Raw genomic sequence first — 15,231 nt, forward strand, 5'->3', positions numbered from 1 at the left:
TGCTCTATATGCCGATGACGTCATTCTCACCCTGACTGACCCACCTGCCTCCCTCTCACATCTGATGGGAGGAGATAGCTACGTACAGCCGGTTTTCAAATTACAACATTAACTCAGACAAAACCGAAATATTGGCCCTACATGTCGCGGACCCAGATCTTCGACTCCTACAGGCCTCCTTCCCATGTGCTTGGCGAGCTGATAAACTCAAATACCTGGGCATCTATCTTACTAAGTCCTACTCTGGTCTCTATGCTGCCAACTTTCCCAGACTCTTAACCTCTATTAAACACGATATGACAAAGTGGAATAAATACATCCTGTCCTGGTTTGGACGGATGACAGCCGTTAAGATGACACTACTGCCCCGTCTGTTATATCTGTGGCAAACTCTTCCCATCCACGTCCCCACCTCAATCCTTAAAAATCTCCAAGCAGACCTTACCAGATTTATCTGGGCAGGGCGAAAGCCCAGAGTAAAGATGAGAATCCTCCAAAAGCATCGTCTAGAGGGGGGTCTAGGAGTTCCTGACCTCCTTAAATACTATAGAGCTGCTCACCTAACCACATGTGTCCTTTGGCACGATAATCCTGGACACAGAATCTGGACACATCTGGAGGCTACCACACTCCACAGATATTCCCCCTACAGCCTGCTCTGGTGTCGACCGAATAGCCGTCCCCCCGCTTCCTCGCTGTTGCCCACAGTGAAATTTACCCTTGCCATATGGGACCTTTGCTCACGTCTTTACCGGCTACGCTCCTTCCACCCTCTACTCACCCCTCTATGGAACAATCCGGCATTCCCGCCAGGAGAGAACCACTTAGCTTTTGATTCCTGGACCAACCGTAACACACTCTTCCTTCTGGACATTGCTCCGCTACATACATTCCCCATGTTTGACGACTTGCAATCCCGTTTCTCGCTCCCACGTTCAACCTTTTATCAATTCTTACAGATACGCCACTTTTTTGCCTCTACCCCCGGAACACCGCCCGTGGGAGGTAAATCGAGCTTTGAATCCCTCTGCTGCACCTGCCGATCAACTAAAGGCTTACTCTCAACTATATACCAAATCTTGTTAGCTCACAACTCGCCCCTGAAGGAACCCCACGAAGTAGCATGGGAACGGGAGGTGGGTGAAGCCCTGACGTCAGATGAGTGGTCTAGGATTAGGCAGGAAATTTCCACGAGCTCCATTTCGGTCCGAATTAAAGAAAATGCCTACAAATTATATTATCGATGGTACCTGGTACCATCGCGTCTCCATTCAATTTACCCCTCCTGCTCGGATAGCTGTTGGCGTCAGTGTGGCCAGCGCGGAACCCTGCTGCATATTTGGTGGAACTGCCCGCAAATTAAGCGATATTGGACTAGGGTCCATAGGCTTATTTTTAAGGTCCTCGGATTGACGATCCCGATGTCACCTCTCTATTCCCTGCTCTCTCGCCCAATACCTCACACCCTTCGCCACCAACAGAAGCTAATTAAGCATATCCTAAACACGGCCAAATGCCAAATTGCGGCTAACTGGAAATCCCTATCACCCCCCACAACCCCTGCTACCATTAATGCTATATGGCAAACTTATAGGCTGGAACGTATTACAGCGGTTCTCCGGGACACTCCAGATAACTTTACCACTACGTGGTCACCCTGGACGTCACACTACGGTGCTGAACTTCCACTAACTACCATATAAGATAATTGGAATCATCACAATACCCTATCCAACTAGGGATAATCTGACGCACTGCCCAGGCGGATGGGACCGCCCGACCATTCCTCCCTTACCTCCCTTCCCAATTCTCCCTCCCCCCTTTTCTCTTCTCTCTTCTTGCCTCTTTTCTCTTCTACTTCTATTGTTAAGTTTACTCTCTGCTCCTCTTTTATAAGCTATAATGCTCCATTAAGAGTTATTCCTTCGCCCTTAGCTACGGTACACACCAAACGCATAACACTATCTATTGACAACTCTCTATATATAGGCATGCATGCCTGTTCGATTCTTCACTCACTCGATGTTGTACATGGATAGATATTCTGCCTCTGTTATTCAACAGTTAACTGCGATATGTGCCAAGGTGTGATACCTGTAATGTATACCTTACGAATATCTTGTTAAAAGTATAAAATTCAATAAAAACTTTTTCTCAAAAAAAAAAAAAAGTGATACAAAAATAAGGGTGTTTGTAAAATACTCAAAAGAGTAGTATTAGTGGAAAAATAAAGGAGTGTTACAAAACTGCTAAATAAATATTATGGTGTGCTATCCCAAAGCAGCCTGACCACACCAAATCCAGGGGGCACCACACCCCAGTCACACACAGCAATAATAATTATATCCACTATGGGTCATATAATTGCTTAATGTACATATTGCATTACATATTACATATTGCATTCTCTAGCCCCAGTCAGCCCCCTTCTGTCTCTCCAGCCCTACTGTGTCTCTCTAGCCCCAGCCAGCAGCCAACACCTCACTGTCTCTCCAGCGCTGTGGTGTGTCTGTCTAGCACCAGCCAGCCCCCTTCTGTCTCTCTGGGCAGGGTATTAGCTTTGCCTCTCCAGTCCCAGCTGTCAGATCTGTGGTTATGTCTGTCCCTGGAGGGGGCACTAGTGGGTCAGTGGTGGTGCGATGGAGAAACCGGGGAGGCTGTAAGAGATTCCTGCGCATGTGCACAATGATGTTTATTATATTCTCATGAATATATACAGTAATTGAAGCAGATGATAACTTGGGATGGATGGTACATGGAATGATGACAATGATGAATAAACAGTCACAGGTATTTAGCTGGTCTGGAAACCAGTGCAGTAATTAGGCAATGAAATACAGGCAATGAACTAGTCTGGAAACTAGTATAGCAATCAGATGGTGATCACTCCCACAGTTGGTTTGGAAACCAGCAACAATACTCCACATAGTCAGTTTGTAATGCAAAGTCCACAACCAAGCAAGGTTAAGCAGGAGACAACTTGAAACACATACAGTATTAAGTGGTTGTATTAAGTGCCAGATGCCATAGCACAATGCTGAATGCAAGTTAACCATACACAGGTGAAGATAATGAATAGCACCTGAAGAAAGTCTCTTACTGTAAAAAATGGAGGCTGACTGTAGCAGAAGTTAGAACTGAAGTAAATGCTGGGACCTGTAGTTCCACAGGAATACTGGAACTGGGAGATCACTTGAAGATGCCAGAAATAGGAGATCGCTGGAAACAGGAGATTGAAACTGGAACCAGGAGACGCTATGCAGCAATGCAACGCATTGTCCAAGGTGATGAGACTGAGCCAATGCTCTGGACTTATACCCCCTGATCGGCAGTCACTGGATACTTGGATCATGTGAGCAATAACAGTGCAGGATTGGGTGCTCTCCGGTCAGCTGAGCGCAAGTGTCATGGCGGCGCCCATGCTGTGCAGATGGCCGGTACACAGGAGGGCACCCGCAGAATGGAAATCAGGGTCTCACCACAATAGTGGGTACTGCGCTCCACAGACAGGATGCGCATACAGCCGCAGACTGGGGCCGTGACCTCCAGAGGCCTGCACACCAGCGCGCCGGTAAGTGAGATATCACTGAATGCTGATTCCTGACACCAGCTAGCCACCACATGACACTTACCTTCTTTTTGGCTTCTCCTCTTTCAGCGGTGTGACATCATGCACCACAGGTCACAAAAAACAACAACTTTATATCACGAAATGATGACTCTAGTACCGACAGTCCCCCCCTGATGACGGCTCTGCTTACATCAACTCTGTGGTAAAATCTTTTTATACTCATACCCCTCCAGCTTCATGCTCAATAAATGAACATTCTGGACTCCTCTACACTCTATTAGCATGTAGAGTTAATCACTGCCTTTAAGGGAACAAACTAGGCAGAAGGAAATACATTAATAAAAAGGCCTCTACGTTGGAAGGATAAGCGGTGACATAAGAATGTTTTTGTGGCTTCACAAATAAAGAGTCTCTAAACCAGTCTCCAAACCAACTGCTATACCCCTGGGATCAGCTTCTGGGAATTTGCTAGTGAAAAACAATGACATCACCACCTGCTTATTTATAAAGGAAACAAAATATTCCAAAAATGTAGAAAAAAGTTACGCATCTATAAAGAGGTCATATTATGAATTTGCTAAACATACATAGCTTATCAGATCCCTGTGTATTGATGAATACTGATGGCACTATTGTGTGTCATCTCTGTGCAACATGCCCAGTATGCCCAACATGAATGTCCATGGGGTATGTATGACATATATAGATGATGCGGAAAGTAAATATTTTTTTATATGAAAAAATAAATTATATTTTCTCTTACATCCTAGAGGATGCTGGGGACTCCGTAAGGACCATGGGGTATAGACGGGCTCCGCAGGAGATAGGGCACCTAAAAAGAACTTTGACTATCGGTGTGCACTGGCTCCTCCCTCTATGCCCCTCCTCCAGACCTCAGTTAGATCTTGTGCCCAGAGGAGAACACTGCAGAGAGCTCTCCAGAATTTTCTGTTTTAAAAGAATTTTGTTAGGTTTTTTATTTTCAGGGAGTTCTGTTGGCAACAGGCTCCCTGCATCGTGGGACTGAGGAGAGAGAAGCAGGGCTGGCTTTACGGTTGGGCTCTGTTTCTAGGCTACTGGACACCATTAGCTCCAGAGGGTGTCGGAACACAGGTCTCACCTGGGGTTCGTCCCGGAGCCGCGCCGCCGTCCTCCTCACATATGCCGAAGATAGAAGCCGGGTGAGTATGAGAAGGCAGAAGACATCAGGCAGCAGAAGACATCAGATCTTCATGAGGTAAGGCGCGCAACGGTAAGCTGCGCGCCATTGCTCCCACTATACACACACTGAGCAGCACTGAAGGGTGCAGGGCGCTGGGGGGGGCGCCCTGGGCAGCAATATTCCTCACTTCTGGGTATGTTAAGATGGATTAGGCTGCGGAGGCAGTAAATCCAAGAATCCCCCGCCATTTTAATTAAAAAAAGCACTGGGACCGAAGCCCGCCGTCAGGTGGGCGGGGCTTGATCCTCAGCACTAACCAGCGCCATTTTCTCCACAGAAGCTGCATGCTGAACGCTGGCTCCCTGGTCTCTCCCCTTCTGAACTTCACAGGCTGGAAAAAAGAGGAGGGGGGCACATTGGCGACGCAGTGAGTGGGAATTGGAATATTATTATATAAAAAAGCGCTATCTGGTCATATTTTTCCACAGTGTTATTAAGCGCTGGGTGTGTGCTGGCATACTCTCTCTCTGTCTCTCCTAAGGGCCTGGTTGGGGTTTTGTCCCCTTGTAGGTTAATCCCTGTGTGTGTGGGGTGTCGGTACGTGGTGTCGACATGTCTGAAGCGGAAGGCTTCTCCAAAGAGGAGGTGGAGCAAATGAGTGGTGTGTCCCCGTCGGTTGTGCCGACTCCGGAATGGATGGACATGTGGCATATGTTGAATGCAAGTGTGGCATCTTTACATAAAAGGCTTGATAAGGCTGAATTGGGGGACATCAGGGGGTCAATCCTCAGATTGGACCGACTCACAGGGCCCGTCGGGGTCTCAAAAGCGTCCCTTAACACAAGACACTACTACCGACACGGATTCTGATTCCAGTGTCGACTATGATGAAGTAAAATTGCACCCTAGGGTGACTAAAACCATTCAGTGTATGATTGTGGCAATAAGGGATGTGTTGCATATTGAGGATGAACCCTCGGTCCCCGACACAAGGGTACACATGTTTAAGGAAAAGAAACAGATTATTAATTTTCCCACATCTCATGAATTAAATGATTTCTTTGGAAAAGCTTGGGAGACTCCGGAAAAGAGACCGCAGATCCCCAACAGAATTTATATGGCATACCCCTTCCCTAAGCAGGACAGGGAGATTTGGGAATCACCCCCCACTGTGGACAAGGCCCTGACGCGCTTGTCCAAGAAAGTGGCGCTACCGTCTCCTGACACAGCGGCCCTTAAGGACCCTGCAGATCGCAGGCAAGAAACTACCTTAAAGTGTATTTATTCTCATACGGGTGCTGTGCTAAGACCGACAATTGCGTCGGCATGGGTGTGTAGCGCAATTGCAGCTTGGACAGATGAGCTGACAGATCAATTTGATAATATGGATAAGGATACTATATTCTTAACTCTAGCCCATATTAAAGACGAGGTCTTATTTATGAGGGATGCTCAAAGGGACATTGGACTGCTAGCTTCTAGGGCCAATGCCATGTCTATCTCGGCGAGATCCTTATGGACTCGCCAATGGACGGGTGATGCGGATTCCAAAAAACATATGGAAGTACTACCCTATAAGGGTGAGGTATTGTTTGGGGATGGGCTGACGGACCTGGTTTCCACAGCTACAGCAGGTAAATCAAATTTTTTACCATATATTCCCCAACAGCAAAAGAAAGTAACACCCTATCAGATGCAGTCCTTTCGGTCGCACAAGTCCAGAAGAGGACGGGGATCCTCTTTCCTCGCCAGAGGTAAGGGCAGAGGCAAAAGAGCACCTGCTTCAACAGGTGCCCAGGACCAAAAGTCCTCCCCGGCTGCTCCAAAACCCACAGAATGACGCTTGGGCTCCCCTGAGAGAGTCCGCACCGGTGGGGGCACGTCTTCGACTTTTCAGTCAGGCCTGGGTCAGATCAGACCTGAATCCCTGGGTGTTGGAAATAGTTTCCCAGGGGTACAAACTGGAATTCGAGGAGGTGCCCCCGCGCCGATTTTTCAAATCGGCCCTACCAGCTTCCACATCGGAAAGGGATGTAGTGTTAGCTGCAATTCAAACGCTGTGTATACAGCAAGTCATAATCAAGGTTCCCCTGCACCAGCAGGGAAGAGGTTACTACTCAACCCTATTTGTGGTCTCGAAACCGGACGGGTCGGTCAGACCTATTTTGAATCTGAAATCCCTAAACCTGTACATAAAAAGATTAAAATTCAAAATGGAATCACTCAGAGCGATAATAGCCAACATGGAGGAGGGGGAGTTTATGGAGTCTCTGGACATAAAGGATGCGTACCTTCATGTCCCCATATATGCCCCCCATCAGGAATACCTGAGATTCGCTGTACAGGATTGTCATTACCAATTTCAGACGTTGCCGTTTGGACTTTCCACGGCCCCGAGGATTTTCACCAAGATAATGGCGGAAATGATGGTGGTCCTGCGCAAGCATGGAGTCACAATTATCCCATACTTGGACGATCTCCTGATAAAAGCGAGATCAAGGGAGAAATTGCTGAGCAGTGTGGCGCTCTCTCAGAGAGTGCTCCAGCAACACGGTTGGATTCTAAATCTACCGAAGTCACAGTTGATTCCGACAACTCAACTACCGTTCCTAGGTATGATACTGGATACGGAAGAAATGAAGGTCTTCCTCCCAATAGAGAAAGCCCAGGACATCCAGAACATGGTCAGAGACCTGCTAAAAACGAAAAGGGTGTCAGTTCACCAATGCACTCGAGTTCTGGGAAAAATGGTGGCGGCTTACGAGGCCATTCCCTTCGTAAGGTTCCATGCAAGGACTTTTCAATGGAACCTTCTGGACAAGTGGTCCGGGTCCCATCTGCACTTACATCGGAAAATAACTCTGTCCCCAGGGGCCAGAGTGTCTCTCCTGTGGTGGTTGCAAAGTGCTCACCTGCTGGAGGGTTGCCGGTTCGGAATTCAGGACTGGATCCTGGTTACCACGGACGCGAGCCTCCGAGGATGGGGAGCGGCCACACAGGGAAAAAAAATTTCAGGGACTTTGGTCAGACCAGGAGTCCTGTCTACACATCAATGTGTTGGAACTCAGGGCCATTTACAACGGCCTTCGACAAGCGGAGAGTCTTCTTCGAAACCTACCGGTTCTGATTCAATCAGACAATGTCACAGCAGTGGCTCATGTGAACCGCCAAGGCGGGACAAGAAGCAGAGTCGCGATGGCGGAAGCCACCAGGATTCTTCGCTGGGCGGAAAATCATGTAAGCGCTCTGTCGGCTGGCTTCATTCCAGGAGTGGACAACTGGGAAGCAGACTTCCTCAGCAGACACGATCTCCATCCAGGAGAGTGGGGACTGCATCAAGAAGTCTTTGCAGACATAACACGTCTTTGGGGATTTCCTCAAATAGACATGATGGCGTCACGCCTCAAGAAAAAGCTTCGGAGGTATTGTGCCAGGTCTCGGGACCCTCAGGCAGTGGCAGTAAATGCTTTGATAACACCATGGGTGTTCAAATCGGTCTACATGTTTCCTCCTCTTCCTCTCATCACAAAAGTGTTGAGGATCATAAGGCAAAGAAGAGTACAGACAATACTCGTTGTCCCAGACTGGCCTCGAAGGGCCTGGTACTCAGATCTACAAGAGATGCTCACAGGAGATCACTGGCCTCTTCCTCTGAGGGAAGACCTGTTGCAACAGGGGCCCTGTGCATTTCAGGACTTACCGCGGTTACGTTTGATGGCATGGCGGTTGAACGCCGAATCCTAGCGAAAAAGGGGATTCCGGAAGAGGTCATCCCTACTTTAATAAAGGCTAGGAAGGAGGTGACGGTTAAGCATTATCACCGTATCTGGCGAAAGTATGTGTCGTGGTGTGAGACCAAGAATGCACCTACGGAAGATTTTCATCTGGGTCGTTTTCTCCACTTCCTACAGACAGGAGTGGATATGGGCCTGAAATTAGGCTCTGTTAAGGTTCAGATTTCGGCCCTCTCGATTTTCTTTCAGATGGAATTGGCTTCTCTTCCAGAAGTCCAGACGTTTGTAAAGGGAGTGCTACACATCCAGCCTCCTTTTGTGCCTCCAGTGGCACCGTGGGACCTCAACGTGGTGTTACAGTTCCTAAAATCACACTGGTTTGAACCGCTTAACAAGGTTGAGTTGAAATTTCTTACTTGGAAGGTGGTCATGTTGTTGGCCTTGGCATCAGCAAGGCGAGTATCAGAATTGGCGGCTTTGTCAACCCATTTTGGTGCCTGTGGCTACAAGTGACCTGGAGGATTCCAGATCCCTGGATGTAGTCAGGACCTTAAAGATTTATGTAGCCAGGACGGCTAGAATTAGGAAAACAGAGGCTCTGTTTGTCCTGTATGCGGCCAATAAGATTGGCGCCCCTGCTTCGAAGCAGACTATTGCTCGCTGGATCTGTAATACGATTCAGCAGGCTCACTCTACGGCTGGATTGCCGTTACCAAATTCGGTTAAGGCCCATTCCACTAGGAAGGTGGGCTCTTCTTGGGCGGCTGCCCGAGGCGTCTCGGCATTACAACTTTGCCGAGCGGCGACTTGGTCGGGGTCAAACACTTTTGCTAAATTCTACAAGTTTGATACCCTGGCTGATGAGGACCTAGCGTTTGCTCAGTCGGTGCTGCAGAGTCATACGCACTCTCCCGCCCGATTGGATGCTTTGATATAAACCCCATGGTCCTTACGGAGTCCCCAGCATCCTCTAGGACGTAAGAGAAAATAAGATTTTAAACCTACCGGTAAATCTATTTCTCCTAGTCCGTAGAGGATGCTGGGCGCCCGTCCCAGTGCGGAAACTCTGCAAGACTTGTATATAGTTGTTCCTTACATAAGGGTTATGTTACAGTTGAAATCGGTCTTGGACCGTTACTGTTGTTGTTCATACGGTTAACTGGTTATGTATGATCCAGGTTACATGGTATGATTGGTGTGGGCTGGTATGAATCTTGCCCTTGGATTTCTAAATCCTGCCTTGTATTGTCCATCTCCTCTGGGCACAGTTCTCTAGCTGAGGTCTGGAGGAGGGGCATAGAGGGAGGAGCCAGTGCACACCCATAGTCAAAGTTCTTTTTAGGTGCCCTATCTCCTGCGGAGCCCTTCTATACCCCATGGTCCTTACGGAGTCCCCAGCATACTCTACGGACTAGGAGAAATAGATTTACCGGTAGGTTTAAAATCTTATTATTTTCAAAAGATACACATTATTTAAGTGGTCAGGGGATTATTGATATAACACCTTCAGCCTTTGAGGAGACAAGGTCTTTGTATAAGCCAAAAGCTTTGCCTTGTAGACACGAAGGGCCTGATTCTATAGCCCACAAATGCTGGGCAGCTCTAGTTTTACACTGCAGTTTAGATTTGGGTTTGGACATGCCTCTCTCAAATATAAATATCTGCACATTTTATATCTGCCCCACCTGAAGTATAGCGGGGTTTTACCAATGTGCAAATGTGCTTTGCTCCCTATTCAGAATCAGACCCTACGGTAGTGGCTCTCAAACTGTGTGCCTAGGCTCCCTGGGGTGTCTCGGGACACTTGCAGGTGTGCCTTGGATTGGTGGTCCAGAACCAATTTAAATTATTTATGAAATATGTGGACAAACAGATGCAAATCCTTTGCCTCACCACACAATTGAACCTAAGGATGACATATAAACACAATTTACTTAATTGAATATTTCTTTCTAAATTTCTCAAGAAGAAACTTTTGGACTCCTGCTGGGCGGTGCTCATGGAGTGGCCGCATTTTAGGAGAACCCCACACCACGCTGTGCTACCTGTGGAGGAAGCGTGCGGTGGGAAAACACTAGCCGGCAGCGCGAATTGGAAGGGGGCTCGAAAGTCGGGTCTTAGTAGGGACCATCCTTAAAGGAGAATCAGGATTTGGAGCCACAGGGTGGAGGTCGGAAGTAGAGGCGCAGCAGAGTAGTAAGCAGCCCACGGCATCTTACCTGAGGCATAAATCAAGGTCCAGAGGCGAGAGCGCTGAGTTCTCTTTAGGGGTTGATGCTGCATCTGGGATATCTGAGAGAGAGAGAGCTCATGGTGTCCCCTATGAGACTGGCATCCCTCCTTCTCCTACAAGAGAAAAACCAGCAGCAGAGCTGCACATGGAGGCAGCACCAGCGTGCCCTGTGAGAGAGGAGAATAGCGTCCATGCAGGACAGCTGGAGAACACACTGCTCGAGCTCATAAAAGGAGTTCCTTGAGATGCTGAGAAACAACAACTGCAGGAATAACCAGAGGCCCCTGTGAGAGAGGGGACTGGCAGCAGAAGCAGAGCGTGGAGGCATCACCAGCATTCCCCAGTGAGAGTGGGCAGGTTGGAGTCTGTGCAGGACAGCTGGAGGATATAAAAGGTGAATGAAAAACTGCCAGCAGAGGCACAGGCACAGACTGAACAAGGTTTCTCATGAAAGAGAGCAGGACGCTCTTGTATATCCCTGACTATAGTGCTGGCTGGAAATTAATAAAGGAAAAGGAGAGAAAGGAGCCCCTGCATGCGAGGGGAAAACATACAAGCAAGCCAGGGGAATAAGGAGCACCTAAGAGGAAGATATATGCCTGACTGCAGATTACACTACTACCAAGCGACTACTAGGTGGTAAAGTATATATAACACTGTAGGCGATGTTGACTGGTTGCCATATTCCTTTGTTTGCATAAATATTACCGGGGAACATGATAAAGTGGAATCATGTTAAAGAGTATGGAGCTACTCATATATAGTTCCTGAATATTTTAAGAGTTGTAGTGGACCCTATATTTATGGAATATATATTAAAAGCTCCAAAGATCCATTTGGCTTTTACCTCAGTATTGAGGACTTATGGTTTGGAGACTGTGAACTGGGAATTTAATGAATAAGAAGGCCAACAAGCTGGTTCACTACTTCATCTTCTTGCCTGTTGGCTAAACCAAAAATCCTCGAAACCTCAGTTGGGTAGGGGGGGAATAAGTAATGTGGACCCACCTAGATATAGTTTTAATTCATCTAAGTGAGCCACTGGAGCCCATAACCACGTAACATACTTTAAAAACCCCAAAGAACTTAAACATCTTCCGTTGGATGTTGGGGACATACGGATTTGAGGTGGTTATCTTAGAACTGATTGTGGTGGTTCAGCCTCGTAACTTTTGAACTGAGAGAAGGCTGCATCCAGGTGGTGTATATACATGAAGGTTTCATCAGGGGGGGGGGGGGGGCTATGAGAGAAGGGAGTTTAACCTGAGGGGGCTTTGAAAAGTGTTTGGGTGAAATAATTTCTCCACTCTGCCTAGGGAATTCAATTTAAATCGATAACGTCTTAGGACCCATTAACTTGCGGTCACGTGATCATTTTGTTTTTCCGGGTGAAATATTATCGGTATATTCATTTACGTGTTTATCGGGTGATATGTGTATTTTCGTTTTTGCTTTCACCCGTAACCGATTTTCAATGGTTAAAGACAGGTTTATCGCGGAATGGTATTCAATTTTTCGAAACCGATTTTTTTCGGTCGTTTTGACGGGTACTTATCGCCGTTTTACTTTACCTACTGCTGAGTAGGTGAAATATATTTTAATGTTATTTTTTTGCTGCAAAAAGGCAATAATTTAGTTGTTTTTTTTTTTTTTTTAGTGTGCCCCATGATTTTTTTTTAAAAATTCTCTTTTTTTATATTTTTAAAAGCATTTTTAAATTATTTTTTTGGTTACTGTAATATTAATCCCCATGATGCAATGCAAAAGTCCCCAGGATGCATTGCTCCTGTTTTGACAGGAATCTGTCACTCCTCTCTTGGGACTTTAAGGAGAAACACAGCAATTGTGCAGTCTGCTGTTGGATACGTTTTTTTGCGGTTAGTTTGCGGATTTATTACTTGACAACTTTTTAGCTCTGTCTACAATCATGGAGCCATTCACTGATACAGTTTGGATGTTCATGATCCAGGCTGCTGTTGTGACACAGGAGGACAGGACAGATGAGGAAGGTGATCAGTCAATTGCTCCAGGTGGTGAGGTAGAGCGCGTTTCAATTCCACGCCCACGCCCACGTAACTATCATTGTAGGCGTGTGCTGGCAGACTTCTCCGAGGTGGATGTGATTAAGAACTTTCGCTTATCCTCTCATTCAATCCATATGCTGTATGATTTGATGGAGTTGGACCTTGAACCACGGGTGCCCACTAATCACGCAGTCAGTGGTATGTCTAAACTGCTGGCTGCATTACATTATTTTGCGTCTGGCACTTTCCAGCCAGTTTTGTCCCAAACAGTCGGTTTTTCCCAGCCCACATTTTCGCGTATTTTAACTCAGGTCTGTACGGCTTTCCGTAAATTAACGACCCAGTTTATTTATTTTCCAAGCACTGTCAGCGAATGGAGGGAGGTCAAATTGGAATTTTTTGAAAAATCACGCTTTCCCAATGTTCTGGGCGCGATAGATTGCACTCATCTGGCAATTGCACCACCAAGGCAAATGGAAGAGTGTTTTCGTAATAGAAAATCTTTCCATTCCTTGAATGTACAGATGGTGTGTGATGCCAAATTGAAAATCACCAATCTTTTTGTGGGCTTCCCTGGGTCGGCCCACGACTCCTTTATTTTGAGCCAGTCATCCGTGTTCCGTGATTTTGAAGATTGCAACATGCCGGATGGGTGGCTGTTGGGTGAGGGTTTTTTTTTTCTTTATGATTTTTAATTCATTTTTTAATTGTGGTTTATTATTTATGTTTTTTCCCCACCATTTATTTCTTTAAGGTGATGGTGGATACCCTAACAAGAGTTGGCTTCTTACCCCATTGTCCAATCCCGTTAGTGATGATGAGCATATGTACCAAAAAGCGCACATTACATCGAGGGGTGTAATTGAAAGGACCTTCGGTGTGCTTAAATCCCGATTTCGCTGTTTAGACAGGTCCGGGGGTACGCTGTTTTATTCTCCGGATAAAGTTTGCAATATAGTTAATGCTTGTTGCATTTTACATAACATCTGTGTTGCAAACCGATATCCGGAGAATATAGATCCAGGTGTTTGGCGGGATTCGGACATTTGCTCAGCATCACTTGAGGGTATGAATGATGGAGGTGATACTCGTCGAACACTAATTGATGGATTCTTCGCTGGTGAGTTTTTTTTATTGCCTTTCTATTTGTTTGTGCTTGTTAGATACTGATCCTACTTATGTTTTTTTCTTTTTTTTTTGATTTGCAGAAGAATGTGCATGAGATTTTCTTCCGAGTTTGGCCCCTGTTGTTTAAAATATGGCCATTTGTTTTTTCTTGTATGCTTTTTGAAGCGCAGTTGTTTATTTTTCAATTTACTTGTTGGAGGGTTTTTAAAAAAATTTACTTACACTTACCTGGCCCTGGCTCCTGTGATCCATCCTTCCTTGCAGCGAGATGGCCTCTCCACTTCTTTCCTGGCAGAAGGAGGTTGATGCTGAGGGATCCCTTCAGTCTCCTTTCTGGTGAGTATCCCCCAAATCCCCTCCCTGCCTCCTCTGTGTCCACGCTAGCTTTTAGGTTGTAACTGTGTACTAAGCCCAGTCCTCTTTGTTTTTCCTAGGAACACTGATTTGGACTTTTCTTTGATCCTTTCAACACAACCAAATCAACTTTCTTATCAAACTGAACAGAATGTTGCAAAGTTTTAAACTTCTTAAAGGTTATAATGTAAAAGAATATTCAATTATGTTTTAATGAGTTTATTAAAGTGATGAATTTAATTTGTTTGGTAAATGTCAATGAACTGTAAACAATATTTACTTGTGTTTGCATTTTTATTCAAGTTTTTTTAATAAACTTACATATTAAAAGTAATTTGCTCAAATTTTTTTTAATAAATAACAATATAATTAGTATAGTATACCTATATAAATATATAGGTATAGTGTATATCCCTCCATTTAACAGTGCATACACATAAGCATCCAAAAGCACAGAAACAAATCATGTAGGCAAGACGCCAAACAATCATACAGAGTTATGTTTACCCTGAGAAACAAATGTAAAATATATAACATTAAAATGAATGATAGTGCAAACCACAACGAGTAGTATATATAGACATTGGTCCAATTTGGGAGAACAAGTAACAATTAACAATGTGATTCATCTGGTTTTTGTTGTTGTGTGTATGGTCCTGGTGTGGTTGCAGGAGGAGCAGGACTAGGAGCTGTTGGCATTTGCGGATGGACATCACCAGAGTGCAATCCATGTAATTGTCCCTCTGGACCAAAACCTGGAAATGGTTGAGTTGATTCTTGAATGGCTGGATGGTGTTGTCCCTGACTCAAAGCAGCCAACATCTTCAACATGATAGTATTCATAGTTTGGAGCTGTGTAGCTATTAGAGATGTATTTGCTGCAGTTTGGCTATGGCTGGTCTGCATGATTTGTAGGGTGTTTCCTTGGCACGAAGTGTTGTCCACAAGTTTGTTTAAGGCAACAATCATGGTACCTAGTTTGGACTCTATGCCCTGTAGCACGGTAGTAGTGGAGGTTGTCACGT

This window comes from Pseudophryne corroboree, chromosome 1 (genome assembly GCF_028390025.1).
Source record: "Pseudophryne corroboree isolate aPseCor3 chromosome 1, aPseCor3.hap2, whole genome shotgun sequence".
NCBI classification, from domain to species: domain Eukaryota; kingdom Metazoa; phylum Chordata; class Amphibia; order Anura; family Myobatrachidae; genus Pseudophryne; species Pseudophryne corroboree.